Below are 13,727 nucleotides of genomic sequence, written 5' to 3'. Positions count from 1 at the left end.
AAACTGATCATTTCCAATTTTCTGAAAGTCAAAGAATTTTACTGAATGCCACATATCATTTTGAGGAAAAATATAATATGGCTGATAGAAGTAAAAAAAGTACTTGAATAGCCAGAGAGCCCCTTAGGGATACCTCAGTTTTTCTACTTGTGGAGGCCTAGAAAAAGGTGTGGGGGGAATTAGTAAGGGTGTGACGGTTAACTTTATGTGTCAACTTGACCCAGATAGTTGGTTAAACATCAGTCCGGACGTTGCTGTGAAGGTATTTTTCTATGTGATTAACATTTCAATCAGTAGACTTTTAATACAGCAGATTATCCTCCATAATGTGATTGGACTTCATCTAATCACTAGAAGGTCTTAAGAAAAGACTGAGGCGTCTCTGGGAAGAAGAGTTCAGCTTTCAGGCTGCCTGCAGCCCCAAGCTGCAATATCAGTTCTCCCCTGGGTCTCCAGACTGCTGGGCTGCCCCACACCATGTAGATTTGCCAAGTCCCATATCACATCAGCCAATTCTTATGTTTGTCTCTGTCTGTGTCTCTCTGTATATATCTATACTAATAAAAGGGTAATATGCTAATTAGGGTGGACATCTTCTGGATGTCCACGGTGGCTGCAAGGCCTGGGCCTCAGGCAGACGTGAGCCCCAGTGATTGCGAGGCTCGGAGCTCAGGCCTCGCAGCCACCACAGCCAACAGTAGCAGCAGCAGCAGCAGCAGCAGGGTGATTGGGGTGGTGCCTTCCACTGATCAGCCCAGTCGCCTCCTTCAGAAGGAGGCCAGACTGCAGCTCAGGCCAGTTTCCCGTGACCCAGGGAGGCATTATTGAAGCCGTCTTTGCTCTCTTTACCTTTCTCATCCCCTAAAAGAGCAGTCCCTGGACCTGGGACAGGGGTAGTTTCTACCTGTGACTTGCTCTACCCACTATTGGAGTGAAATCAACTGAGAGTGTGTAACTCCACTCCACTCAAGCTAGGATAAAGCTTTTACTTCTTTGAAGAAATAATTATTTTTAAAATTCTAGATGTCAACATCATTATTTTAATAAGACAATCATCAATTTTATTTCTTTAAGCCAGGGATTTTCAACCTCTTTCCATATAAAATAATTAGCAAAATTCAGTGGCATAATAAAAACTATATATATTTTTGTCAATCTGACAGAAATAGGTTTAATTTTTATTTAATTACAAAAATAGTAATTACATACACTTTTTGCTTCAAAGTGACTTTTTTAAAAAGCAGATGACTATACTTATATAAAGATTTCTGTTACAAAGAATTAACCAATCAGATATAACTTTGTTTTGTGTTAAGGCCAATAATATGCAACCCTGTTATATGATCTATATATTTATGGTTCAAGACAGGGCATTCACACTGGAGAACTACTGTTGTATTGGCTGTTGTTATTTTTTCATTTGACAATCTAAGGGAAAGAGGTCAGTGCCCTGACTAAATCGTCAGGTATTGCATTTAAAAGTTTTAATTTTTTTTTTGCTGCGCATCAGTTGAAAATTGCTGCTTTAAGCCATTGTTTTCAAAATTTAAAATAATGCTGAGAGTTGTTAAGCATGTAAATTATTACTTTTCATTTAAGAAAAGTACATCTAAAGAGTCATGAAAAGCCAAAATCGGTTTGGCTCAATGGATAGAGCTTCGGCCTGCGGACTGAAAGGTCCCAGGTTCGATTCCGGGCAAGGCTATGTTCCTTGGTTGCAGGCACATCCCCAGTGGTGGGTGTTCAAGAGGCAGCTGATCGATGATTCTCTCTCATCGATGTTTCTAACTCTCTGTTCTTCTCTCTTCCCCTCTGTAAAAAAATCAATAAAATATATATATTTAAAAATAAAGAGTCATGAAAACATGTTTACCATTTGACATAATAATAAAAATTCTAAGAAAAGGAAAGGCTAGAACCCAAAGGTGTTCATTGTAGACCTACAGAAAAGTAGAAACCAGACAGTTAAATAAGAGAATGGCTTGGTAAGTTGTACACAGGAAATGATCAATTTCATTAGATGTAATCTAATTATTAAAAGTGATCATTGGAAAAGTGAATAGCAACCTGGAAACATACAGAAAAAGTATATAAACTGTTTTCTGCTATGATTACAACAAAGTTAAAATTAGGCATGTAATTTGCCAAGAAGTGGAAATAAATGTGGAAAATAATTTATTTTAAGATGGTATAATCTGGATCATTTTTTTAAAATTGAGTTTTTATATTTTTAGTCATTCAAAAGGTATTGAATAGGCAGTGACTTTTTTACTTGTTTGACTATGACTCATATTGAAAAATACATTTTACATCACCAATTAATGTGCTCACCTGATAGTGCTACTGGGAGTTTTGTGCGACCATTTATCTAAATTGTTTGCCCCTTGGTAGATGCTTGATAAATGTTAGATTTCCCCCTCTTTCCTTTTAAATGCTGCTTAAGCTGTGACCCCCACCCACCAACTCTCTTCCCATCAAGGCTGAGATGATTACTCCCATGCCGTGACCCCTCCCTGGGAGCCTTGAGGGCTAAGTCCAAAGGAGTCTTTCACAAGTGTGACAGTTTTGATGTTTCACATTTTATCCTAAAAGTTAAGGGGGATTTTTCCTTCCAAACCTATGCTTGTTTCAATATAGATGTAGCTTTCTATTGAACAAAATGGATACTCCTGGGAGATAGTCCACGTTTGCTTTGGGGCTTTGCCCACATCTTGACTCACCGCCATGCCTCTATTCTCCCAGGTTTATGCAATGAGATTTGTTATTATTTTAAGATATTTTCCCCTCAGAACTCACCATTGTCATTTCATCGTAGTTGGATAGACGTGAAGAGAAACTGTGTTAAAGGAGGCTATTGGAGCTGGGCCTCAGAATGGAAGGCATGAGTACGTGGAGAGGATCATTAAAACCTAAGCTCAGTCCTGTTGTTGCAGGTGCAAAGCTGATTTTTTCCAGAGTTCCCCGAAGCAGTGGGGATTAGCTGGACTTACTCAGCTGAGGAAGCTCACAGGAGACTCATGCCAGAGGCTACTTTAATAATTTGCAGAGACTAATTACCAAACACACTGTAATCATTGCTTTTTCTCCCGACAGGTAAAGTTATATGGAAAGCCAAATCATAGCCTCACGGCTGTTTGCTGAGCATGGAGTCGGAGGAGTAGCTGAATTATCTTAACAGTTATTGCATCACATTCATATGGCCCATCTCCCTACCAACCAATCCGAAATACTCATGTTCATCAGGCAGATCTGCAGGTAACTGGCACACCTTAATCTTGGGGGTTTTCCTCTTTCCCGATTCCATGCCAACTTCCCTCTTCTCAGTTTTTTAATCTACATTTTTGCTTACTCATTCTTTCTTGAGATGTTAAGGTAGTCTACAGTGGTGTTTTTTAAAGTGCATCCCCTATAATGACAAACAAGCTTGAAAACTTTGGGGTTTATTCTGCACTTTGAGCATCTTTTATGTCTCAGAGCATCTCTCCGGACTAATAGAAGCAGAAAATGCTGGGCTATTTTCCTCTAATAATGAGTAAAGGCTGGTAGAAAGGATGGCGCAGAGACAAGATAAAGGAAGTCCTAGAGAATGCCAGCAGGAGACCAGATTGTCCTGGTTCTGGTCCCTTCCCCATGAGCCGCAGGCTACGCTGTGGAAGGCCCCAGCCCGAGTCCGGCTCATCCAGAGTTCACCTGCCAGACTCCTAAGAGACCTGGATCCTTCCACTTCGCAAGGTTCTCCAAGATAGGGAAGGTTAGAAACAATTCCTAACCTGAGATTCATTACTTATACTCTCTCCTCACACTCCTCACCTAGCTTGAGCTCCAAAGAGCAGGCACTTTGTTTGGCTCACTGCGCTCCCATCAGCTCTTTTAATTGCCCAGAGATGTAGTTCTTGATGTTTTGAATAAAAGAATATACAAACAAACAGCAAACCCAGCATCTCAGGGTCTCACAGGCAGGAAGGAAAATGTTGTCCCAAGCAACAGGCCATCAGTTCTCAGAGGATCAGATGGAAAAATAATAGAAAGATGGTCTTCTAAGAAGCTTTTATGTTTCTTATTTTGGGTATCAACACACTTTATTTGATACCAACTGAATTCTGATAACTATAGGTAAATTATATGAATGCATGCCCAAGGTTAAAGGGACAAAAGTGGCAAACAAACCAAGGGCAGAGGAAAATAGCAAATCGCTTTATAGAATGTCCTCATGTCTTTGAATTTGGACAAGGTAATAGCATGTATTTTATATTATGGCTCAGGCCTTCTCTGTTTTCCCCATTCCCAGTGTCTAGAGCATAGTTGGTGCTCAGTATATGCTTACTGAATGAGTGGATTTGGTGCCATAACCCAAGGACTGCTGGCCTGGCAGGTTCAGGAATTTTCCAGTGCAGTCTTCTTAACGGATTGGCTTCATTAAAGTAGAAACAGTGAGGCTAATTGGCCGTGACGCAGGCTAATTTCCCCAGGTTATTGATGTGGCTGTCACACACCGTTAGTTAGCAAGCTCTTGTGCAGGCACCTGAGGCAAAGGACCTGAGCAGCTGGCAGGATTGGGACCTGAATAACACAGATTTGAGAGAAGAAAGAAGGCAGCGGGAACCGGTGAACCTGCCAGCATTGGGGGACACAGACAAAACAGGCAAAGCACCGCTCAGGCAGACACCTACCCTGCGGGTTACAGCCTTGGCTGCTCACTACACTCACCTGAATTGTTCTTACAAGTAGATGCTAAGCCCTCTACTCAGAGATTTAATTCAGTTGTCCTGAGGTGGGACAAGGAAATTGGAATATTTTTAAAGCTTTTAGGTAGTTCCGGGATTGGATTACAAATTATGTGTTAAGGCAAGAAATGAATAGTCCCCATCCTTCTACCTTTGCTGATCTTTCCCCTTCAGAAGGTTGCTACTCCCCAATAAGGTGCTACCAGGAAGAGGTCTGCATTGGAAAACTGCACATCAGATGTCAGCAAATATGCAGCTCCCTTCCTGTTGGTATTGGTGCCCCTTAACAAGCCCATATGCATTCTATGGCAGGAAAATTCCCACCTACAAGTTGTATTCTTGTGTCAGTAATGATTGAAAGAATTAAAAAATAAAATAATTATATTCAAAGTGCGTAAAATTTGGGTGATTTGGATGTATTTAAAAAAATTAAATTAAAATTAATAAAAACCAATATAAATAAAAATTTCCTTACATTTTTAAATAAGGTTTTTCCTAAAGTATCTTAAATTATTTATTAAAATTAAAAGGCAAACTGTAAATTATAGTAATGTAAATTAATTTTTCATCAAATTTTAAATCAAAATGTTATTAAAACTAAAATTTTAATTTTTAGAAAGGAGGATGGGGAGATAGAATCAATTTTAATAATATATTTTATATATTACACTTAATATGTAATATATAACAATATGACATTATAAGGCATTTTACACAGCATCTTATTTATCTCACATATCCAAAATGTTATCATTTCAACACTTAATGAATATTAATAAAATTAATGAGGATAAACTTTCCAAGGAAAATTAATCAGATAGCTAGTCTTCCTTTCTCCCTGACTTAAAAAACTGTTTTAAAAAATGTATTTAGTTCTTAAAAGTTGAAAATAACTTTGCTTTGAGAAGACACTGAAAAAGAGTGGATAAAAGGTTCCTTCTATTTCTACTTTTTTTTCTCTCCTTTTAGGTACTTGGAAATTTTCTCACAATATATTCGCAAAAATTCAGGCAGAAGTGCCTATGTCAATGAGCCAGGTAACCTTCTAGAACTGTGGTCAACTGCTTATAACAGATTTGGCCCCGTAAATCCTTTTGGATTCCCCCTCCCCCAAAGGAAATGAAGTTTATAATGTGGCAGTCTTTTCAGTGTAGGGAAACATACAATTTCATTTCTAAGAATCCGTATCCTAGAGGCACAGCTACCCCAAGGGTATGCAAGACCCAGACATGTATTTTGTGTGGATCCTGTCCATCTAAATAATTTGAATCACCCAAAATTGGCATGTCAGCACAATTCCAGCAGCCTTATCTCGCACATTCTCATGTGAGAAATACGTGTTGGACAGTCACTTAGTCTGCCACCTTCCGGAACCAGTGCTCATAGGCCTGGGTCTAGAAGCTCCTGGAGGCATCTGGTTGAGCCACATGCAAGGCGGAGAACAGAAACTAAGGTTCTATGCTGGGTGCAGGACGCCATGCCCAGAGGACACTGCCATCCCAAGAGACCTAGACCCTGTGGAGGAAGGCACTCCAAAGTGCGCCTCGCCCTCACCCCACCCCTCAGCCGGGTGGAAGGAAGGTATTATGCCAAGGACCTAGTTAAGGAAGACTTTTTTGGCGGGGGCATCCGGTGGATGGATTGGCACGAAGATTGCTGATCTTGGTTAGAAGAGAACCCTCTGTTTTTGTTATACTTTGTTCACCCCAAACGGTATTTATCATGCGACTTGGACCAGGCATTACAGTAGGTGCTGAGATGAGCAGTGTCGACTGAGCGAGCTTTCAAGGAGTTTGCAGACTAGAGGGTGAGGCCAAGCATCAGAATGCTTTAAAATCCCCCCAAACGATTCTAATGCCAGCCCGGGGTGAGACTACAGACAAGTGACGCTGCGCGGATGAACGTCTCTGCTTCTGTTCTCCATGGTCTCACCCACCCAGCAAACCCCGAGCCTTTGGGGCAGGCGCTGGCACAGGGGTGTTTGGACCGTGAGTTCCTTCTGCGCTGAGGTGTACAGGGACTCCTACCTGCCTCTACGAAACCACCCCAGGACGGTTCACCAGCTGGCTGCGGTGGGCCAGGCTGCCTAGCACATTGGGGCTGGTAGACATCACTTCTTTTATGACTGTCGGGACTTCTTTTCTCTCTCCTACAGCATAACCCCAAGTTGACTCCAAAGCCAGTAAGGCAGCTTCCCAAGCCACAAAGATACTTTTTTCAGAACATAATACCTCACCTGAAACTATTAAACAAGCAAACCACTGGCACATTCTGTTAGAAAATTCAGCTATCTTAATTTCCTGTCACCCTTTGGAACTTAAGTGAATAAGTATCTTTAAAACAAAAAATATTTGTCTACTTCTAAACTCAAAATGAAGCTTATAAAGTTTGTTTCAAATGAGCTTCAAGTGGGGGAAACCATGTGTTTTGACCTATTCGTTTTCTAACAATTCCCGCCTACATACCTAACTCTAGTTCGTAATTCAAATCCCCGTAAATAAAATAGTTATTTCTTATACCACGCCTGGCTGGCTCTGTGAAATGTGCTGCAGATAATTCACTTGATATCTGCTGTTTGTAATTTATCGGCTGCCAAACGCTGATTGCACAAATCGTGCTGGTTGGCTCCCACTGGGAGCCAACCTAGTTCATATTGGGCAGCTCTCTCCATCTTTCCATCGGATTTAGTTCAGGTCTTTTGTGCTTTGTGCATGCAGTTGTAAGTAGTATTTTATTTACAACTTTATAAACCATAAAGTGACATAATTTTAAACACACAGTTAACAGGCCATAGAAATAAAATCAGGAAAAGAGAAAGCAAACATCTGTTTTGGGGAGTCACTATCATTTTTAATATTCTTCTCTTTCTTATGGATTGGTTGGTTGGCTGGTGTGTTGATCGGGGTGGTTTCTAAGGACCCTCTCATGCAGCTGGAAAGTCTCCACAGCTGAACGGCTGGCGGTCTCAGCCACAGAGCCGTGAAAGGCTTCCTTGCACACGAGAGAAAAGGGGAATGTGAGGAGGGTCCAGGAAGAAGGAAGCCCTCCTCTTTCCTGCTTGGTAGCAGCGGGTTTTAAAAGATGTCCTCGAAGAACAGTTCTGCTGGGAGTTCCGGGTTCCGCTGTGGATGTGCATGTCAGCATTTGGCTCAGCGAGGACTGTGGGTGTGATTTCATGAATTCCTTCTTCCAATGAAGCTCATTGCTGGCAGTCTCTGTGCTCCACACTTGGACCCAGAGTTGAATGAGACATGATCCCTGTCCTCAGAGGCTCCTCCTGTCCTCTTGTTGAGGCCCCTGCAATCCACAGGCAAGAAGAATGAATAGGCAAGAGAAAGGAGATTTGCCCAGGAATGTTCACTCTATGGAGAGTTGACTCAACCTACACAAATCACAACAGAGTATAAATCAGAGTATGTTTGAGCTGACACAGTACTCTTAACTCCTTTCTTCCTCACCACCCAGTATCCCCACTTCCAACTCACTATGTGTGTGTGTGTGTGTGTGTGTGTGTATAATATATATATTTATTATGAGTATATGTATACTTATATATCTCAGTATACATACAAAAGTATTATGTGTGTTTATATAATGCACACCAAATATACATATATACACTAAGTATAAGTCTATATATTAGTGGAAAGCAATATATATTCTAAATTAGTGCTTACTTGCATGGAAAGATCTAAACATCTAAATGGCTTGTGCCCAGCATTGACCTTATCCAATGTACACTGCATATTCATAAGAGGTATTATTGTACTCATTATGTGTGATACAGAAACAGAAGCTGGAAGGTGGCAGGCTGCTCAAGGTCATACAGCTAGCAAGGGCGAAGCTCAGGTTCCAGCAGGCCTGCTGATTTCAGAGCTCTTCCAAGTCAACGGTCTCGAGCTCACCAAAATGAAATGAAAGTCTATCTTTGCCTCTTGGGTCAGTAGCATTTTTTTTTTAATTTCTCTTTATTTTAGATGTTAGTCACTTTTTAAAGTCATCTAGTTTACTGTTCCCAAAGAACTTTTCAAAAATACCTGAATGCAATTTTTTTGCCCACGTGGAGCAGAAATTTCCCAATTTGGGAACAATCTGCTAGGATCTAAGCATGCCACAAGGGGGTTATTTCAGTACGGTCCCACTGAGAAAATAAGAAAGGAACCATAGCATTCTTCTTTCTCCCTTCCTTCCCTTTATCCTTCTTTTCTTTTTTATATTCTCCTTTCATTTATTCCCTTCATTCCACATTTAAAAGTTGTATTAGGCCCAAGTGTACTCATCTCTTAGTGAGAAGAAGCATGCCTATAGATAATTATCAGGAAGTAGAATATGTACCACAATAGAAATATATTCAAAACACTGGACAGTTCCAGCTCAGAAGAGGGTGTGACTAACTTTATCTTGAAGAGGGTGGGGCCAGTGAGTCTTTCACATGAAAGACTCTCGACTGGATTGTTGAAGAATGACTAGGCCAGAGAAGAGGCAATGTGGGATGAGAGGATGGAATTTGAAAAGCCTGGGGGCGTCTTCATTGGCTACAGTTTCCTACATTAGTGGTCGCTACGTACAAAATTAGGAAGAGGAACCGAGATGCGGAAAGATCAGAGGTGAACAAGTACTGCATTGCTATTGGCCACGTGTGTGCTGTTTCCTGAGACACACATCCTGCTGCTCTCAGCGGTGTTGCTGTGACAGGTGGGCAGCTGCAGGGATGGTGCCTGTCCTGTCCGTGCTGATGGAATTATTTCTCACTCCTGGAAATCATGACACTCAATGCTTCATTTTTATCAGGAGCATGTCTGTTTGTTATGAAGGCTGTCCTATGTGGTACAAATGAGAGCAAGGCTGTATGGCAGAGCATTGGTTTTCTCACAAATATCTAGTGCAAGGAGAACGGGCTCTTCCTGGTGAGCAAGACCAATCCCTTACGACGGGGATGAGCCCATCTCCCCCGAAGCTGGTGGCTGCACAGGTCAGAGTTCTGTCCACAGAGAAGGTGGAATGGTTGTGGGGCAGCACTCTACAGTGTCTGCTACAGAGGGAACGAGAGTGTGAAGGGAGTATCTGATTGACATTTGCAGATTGCACAAATGAGGCATCTGTGTACTAATGAAGAGGAGCATTACATATTTTCTTTCTTTAGCAAAAATACACATTATTGTAGGTCACATATGATGCTTTGCAGAGAACTTTTTACTATTTTTTGCTTTGTTTTTCTGTGTTTAGCTATGATCTTCAAAACAGTGCTTTGTAAATATTAATGCTATTGAATTTCTACTCATGATCTACAAGATTTAAATTTGCCTTAGTTTATTCAATATCTGAATTCCTAGAGAAGGCAAAATATTTATTTCCTGGTAAAATTAGTCTTTTTAAAAAGTGGTAAATAGAAATTTTTCATTTGGACAACAAAATAGAAGCCACCAGGGTTCTGAGATGACGTCAGATAGAACCAGCTTTCCAGTTTGGATCACTTTCTCATCTCTAGATTATTATTCGAGGAAGAAAGAAATTTCATCTCCTTTGAGGCACTGTAGTTGCATCTGTTGATACAACAGCCTATCCTAATTAGTAGACTTGTTGCCTTTTTTTTTTTTTTTCCCCAGGGAGCAGGGAGCAAGTCTTTCAATTCTGTCACTAGAACCTGAAATTTAGAATTTAATATAAAATCTTCAGGTCTTTTTTGTCTAACAGTTGATTAGTGTTTGGTCCAAAATCACACGTTGGCGCATTACCACTGCCCCTTTGGCATTGCTTCTGCTTCTAACACTTCCTGGATATATGACTGGAGGCTTCTACATCTGGGCCATATGCTTTCCCCCACCACAGCACAGCAATATTTGCAGGGAGGCGGAGAGAGGACCCCTGCCAACATTTGAAAAGAAGGGGGAAGGTAGATAGAGGTGCTCTCTGTGCCATTTATTTGGTACTTTATAAAGAGACTAATTTACTGGGAGAAAATACTGCAGAGCATCCAGCTTCTCAATCAAGGAAGTAATAGATCATGGCAGATGGAAAGGTGTCCTACAAATAGAGGACTGTTGAGTGGATTCGATGAATTAGTATGTGTAAGTGGTAAACACACCCTTAAGGCAGCTTACTCAAGGTCACAGCTAGTAAGTGGAGGAGTAGATGGACCTCCTAGACCAGTATTTCCCAAACTTCTCTCATGATGAGAATCACCTGGTGGAGTTGTTAAAATACAGATTCCTGAATCCCATATGTTCCCAAAAATTCTAGTTTAGCACTTCTTAGTTGGGATTCAGGAATCTGTATTTTAACAACTCCACCAGGTGATTCTCATCATGAGAGAAGTTTGGGAAACACTGTTAGACTGACCCTTCCATGTCTCAACTTGTTCATGCATTTTGTTTGCCATTTTGCTCTGTATTCTAGAAATTTCCTTAATTTTACATTTTATAGAACTAATTCTATCTTTAATCATGTTCACTATTTAGTTCAATTTTTAATGAATTTTTTTCTTTATTTGGCAGTCATATTTTTACTTCCCCCCAATTTTTTTCTAGTGCCCTGGGAGCTCGCTCTTATCATAGCCACCTATTCTGATATTGTGGATGTAATATTCTTTCTGTCTTTAAGCACATTAAGATGATTATTTTTAAAAGGTTTTTGTGGGGTTTTTTTTGTTTTGTTTTTTTTTTGCTTTCTGGTTATTTCTATTTTCTCCAGGGTTATCAGTTCTGTTTGGTCATCCTGTTCCTTCTATTGGTCTTCCTCAAATATCTGATCATCTTGCATTTGCCATCCCCATGTATGAGTTAACATTTAGGCTGATTTGGAAGAGCAGTTAGCATGAGTGCCCTCTGAGCTGGGTGGATTTTTTCCCAGGAAGCAGGCTTCTCCTGCTGGCTGACTGCGTGCTTTGTGTAAGCCCTGGCTGTGCCCACAGGCTTCGCTTCGGGCTCTTGGGTATAGAACAGGCAGGCAGCCTGAAGACGGCCTCATTACCACGAAAGAGGGCCTGACTTCTGCTTTGGAAGGCTCTTGTGTATTTGTTTCCGGAGCATCAGGGTGCCTCCCAGTCTCTCCATGTGAATCCCATCTAGGCGGTGGGAGGGAAGTGGTCACAGGCATTTCAGCTCCGTTTTTTTTTTCTCATTTCCGTTTAAAAGCCTTTTCCAGGCAGATAATTTGCTTTCTTAAAGGACACTTGTTGGGACTTATCCTGTGGGTAAAAGCTGCTGTTTCCAGGTATGTTTTTTCCTTCATATCTGGTGCTTGCCCATGCTGCCTCTACATACTGATTCCAATCTTCTTCCCTTCCTGTGGTTTATCTCACTCTATTGTTCAGATTCCATCTCCTTTTTATCTCCTTGTAAGTTTCCATAAATTGTTGTCTAATGATGGTGGATACATAACTTCCTAAAGTACATTGTCCATATTTTTACTTATATCTCTACAACCTTTCATACATTTGAATAGGTTTGGAAGTGTATGCTCAGCCTACTATTTTAGTTAGTCTTTCCCATAAGTAATTTAAAAATACCTTTTCTTTGTTGCCTTCTTTAAGTTTTGATTTAGGATAAGTTTTGATATAGGCTTATTTTGAAAAGCGGACAATGAAGAAGTATATGTTTGCTGATGTAGCTAATGTGTGTAATATACAGAAAAGGGGAGCAGAAAAACACAATAATTAGATAAAATTAGTTTTATCTAATTGTGCCAATAACATTTAAGTCTAGATGTCAGAGTTCCTGGCAGAACTTCAAGCTCTCACTATGAGAAATAATTCAAAGGATCAGAGTGGAAGGTTGATTCTTTCTGGATTTACCCTGTACCGCTCTCAGATGGTCACCCCGCTGGACCCCTGAGACAGTGCGAGGGACTCTGTATTCTGAGCCTTCTGACTTCAAGCCCAGCCACTCAGAGTCCCCATGGACAATGAGGAGTGGCTTCAATGGCCCTGCTGCTGCTGCAGCTGTCCAGGGAGCCCCCGGCTGTTCCAGGATTCCCCTCTGCAGCCCACTGAGTGCTCTTGTTATGTTTTGAAGCTGAAGATCAAAGTCTGAACTCCAAAATTTGATCCTCAAATGCCAGTTATGAGTGTCAGGGAGATCAGGTGTGGTGTAGGGGGCGTGTGGGGTGTGGGTGGGAGGCAAGAAGTGATCATAGACCTGTGGGTTGGGAGGCAAGAAGTGGTTGTAGCTCTGCAATAAGAAGTTAGTTGATATTTGTTGAATATTGTGGGAGGCCTCTGTGGGGATACAGTCATACTTGTGGGGATTCAAAGAGCTCACCAATATTTTTTTCTTCAATGCCCCACCAAGAAGCTGGATTAAAAACTCGTGTTCATCCTTGAAAATACAACCTGTTGTGGACTGAATGTTTGTGTCCCCCCAGATTCATATGTTAAAAATCTGGTGGTGTTAGGAGTGGGGACTTTGAGAGGTGATCAGGTCACGAGGGGGGAGCCCTCATGAATGGAATTAGTGCTCTTGTAAAAAGGACCCCACGGAGCTCCTCACCTCTTCCCGCCATGTGAGAACACAGTGAGAAGTCAGCAGCTGCAGCCCAGGCGAGGACCCTCACCAGAACCCCACCACGCTGGCCCCTGTCTCAGATCCCCGCCCCCAGTCCTGTGAGGAGTAAATTTCTGCTGTTGATGAGCCACTCAGCCTAAGGTACTTTGTTACAGCAGCCCAAACGAAGACACAGCTAATTGTATATCTAGAACTAGAAATAATAAAATAGTGATGCAGTTGTAGAAATATGGTATAGAAGGGACCATCTGTAGAGTTCAGAGGTAATGAGTAAAATGTCTGCTTGGTTCTTTGGAAAAGTGTGGCATGCTTACCTCGGTCCCTTCCTCATCACCACGGGTCTCACTGGCGGTCATGCCTCCCACAGCAGGTATTTGAGAGCCTGCCTCCTGCATGTCGCTTTGTTTGTTCACACATTGTATTCAGGTACTGCCCCACACAGACACTGAGAAATGTTCACATTTCTCTCTTCCTCTACCTGTTATAACGTATGAAGTAAAAA

Source organism: Pipistrellus kuhlii, unplaced genomic scaffold (assembly GCF_014108245.1).
Source record: "Pipistrellus kuhlii isolate mPipKuh1 unplaced genomic scaffold, mPipKuh1.p scaffold_m20_p_4, whole genome shotgun sequence".
NCBI classification, from domain to species: Eukaryota; Metazoa; Chordata; class Mammalia; order Chiroptera; family Vespertilionidae; genus Pipistrellus; species Pipistrellus kuhlii.
Note: the sequence above shows the minus strand (reverse complement) of the source record.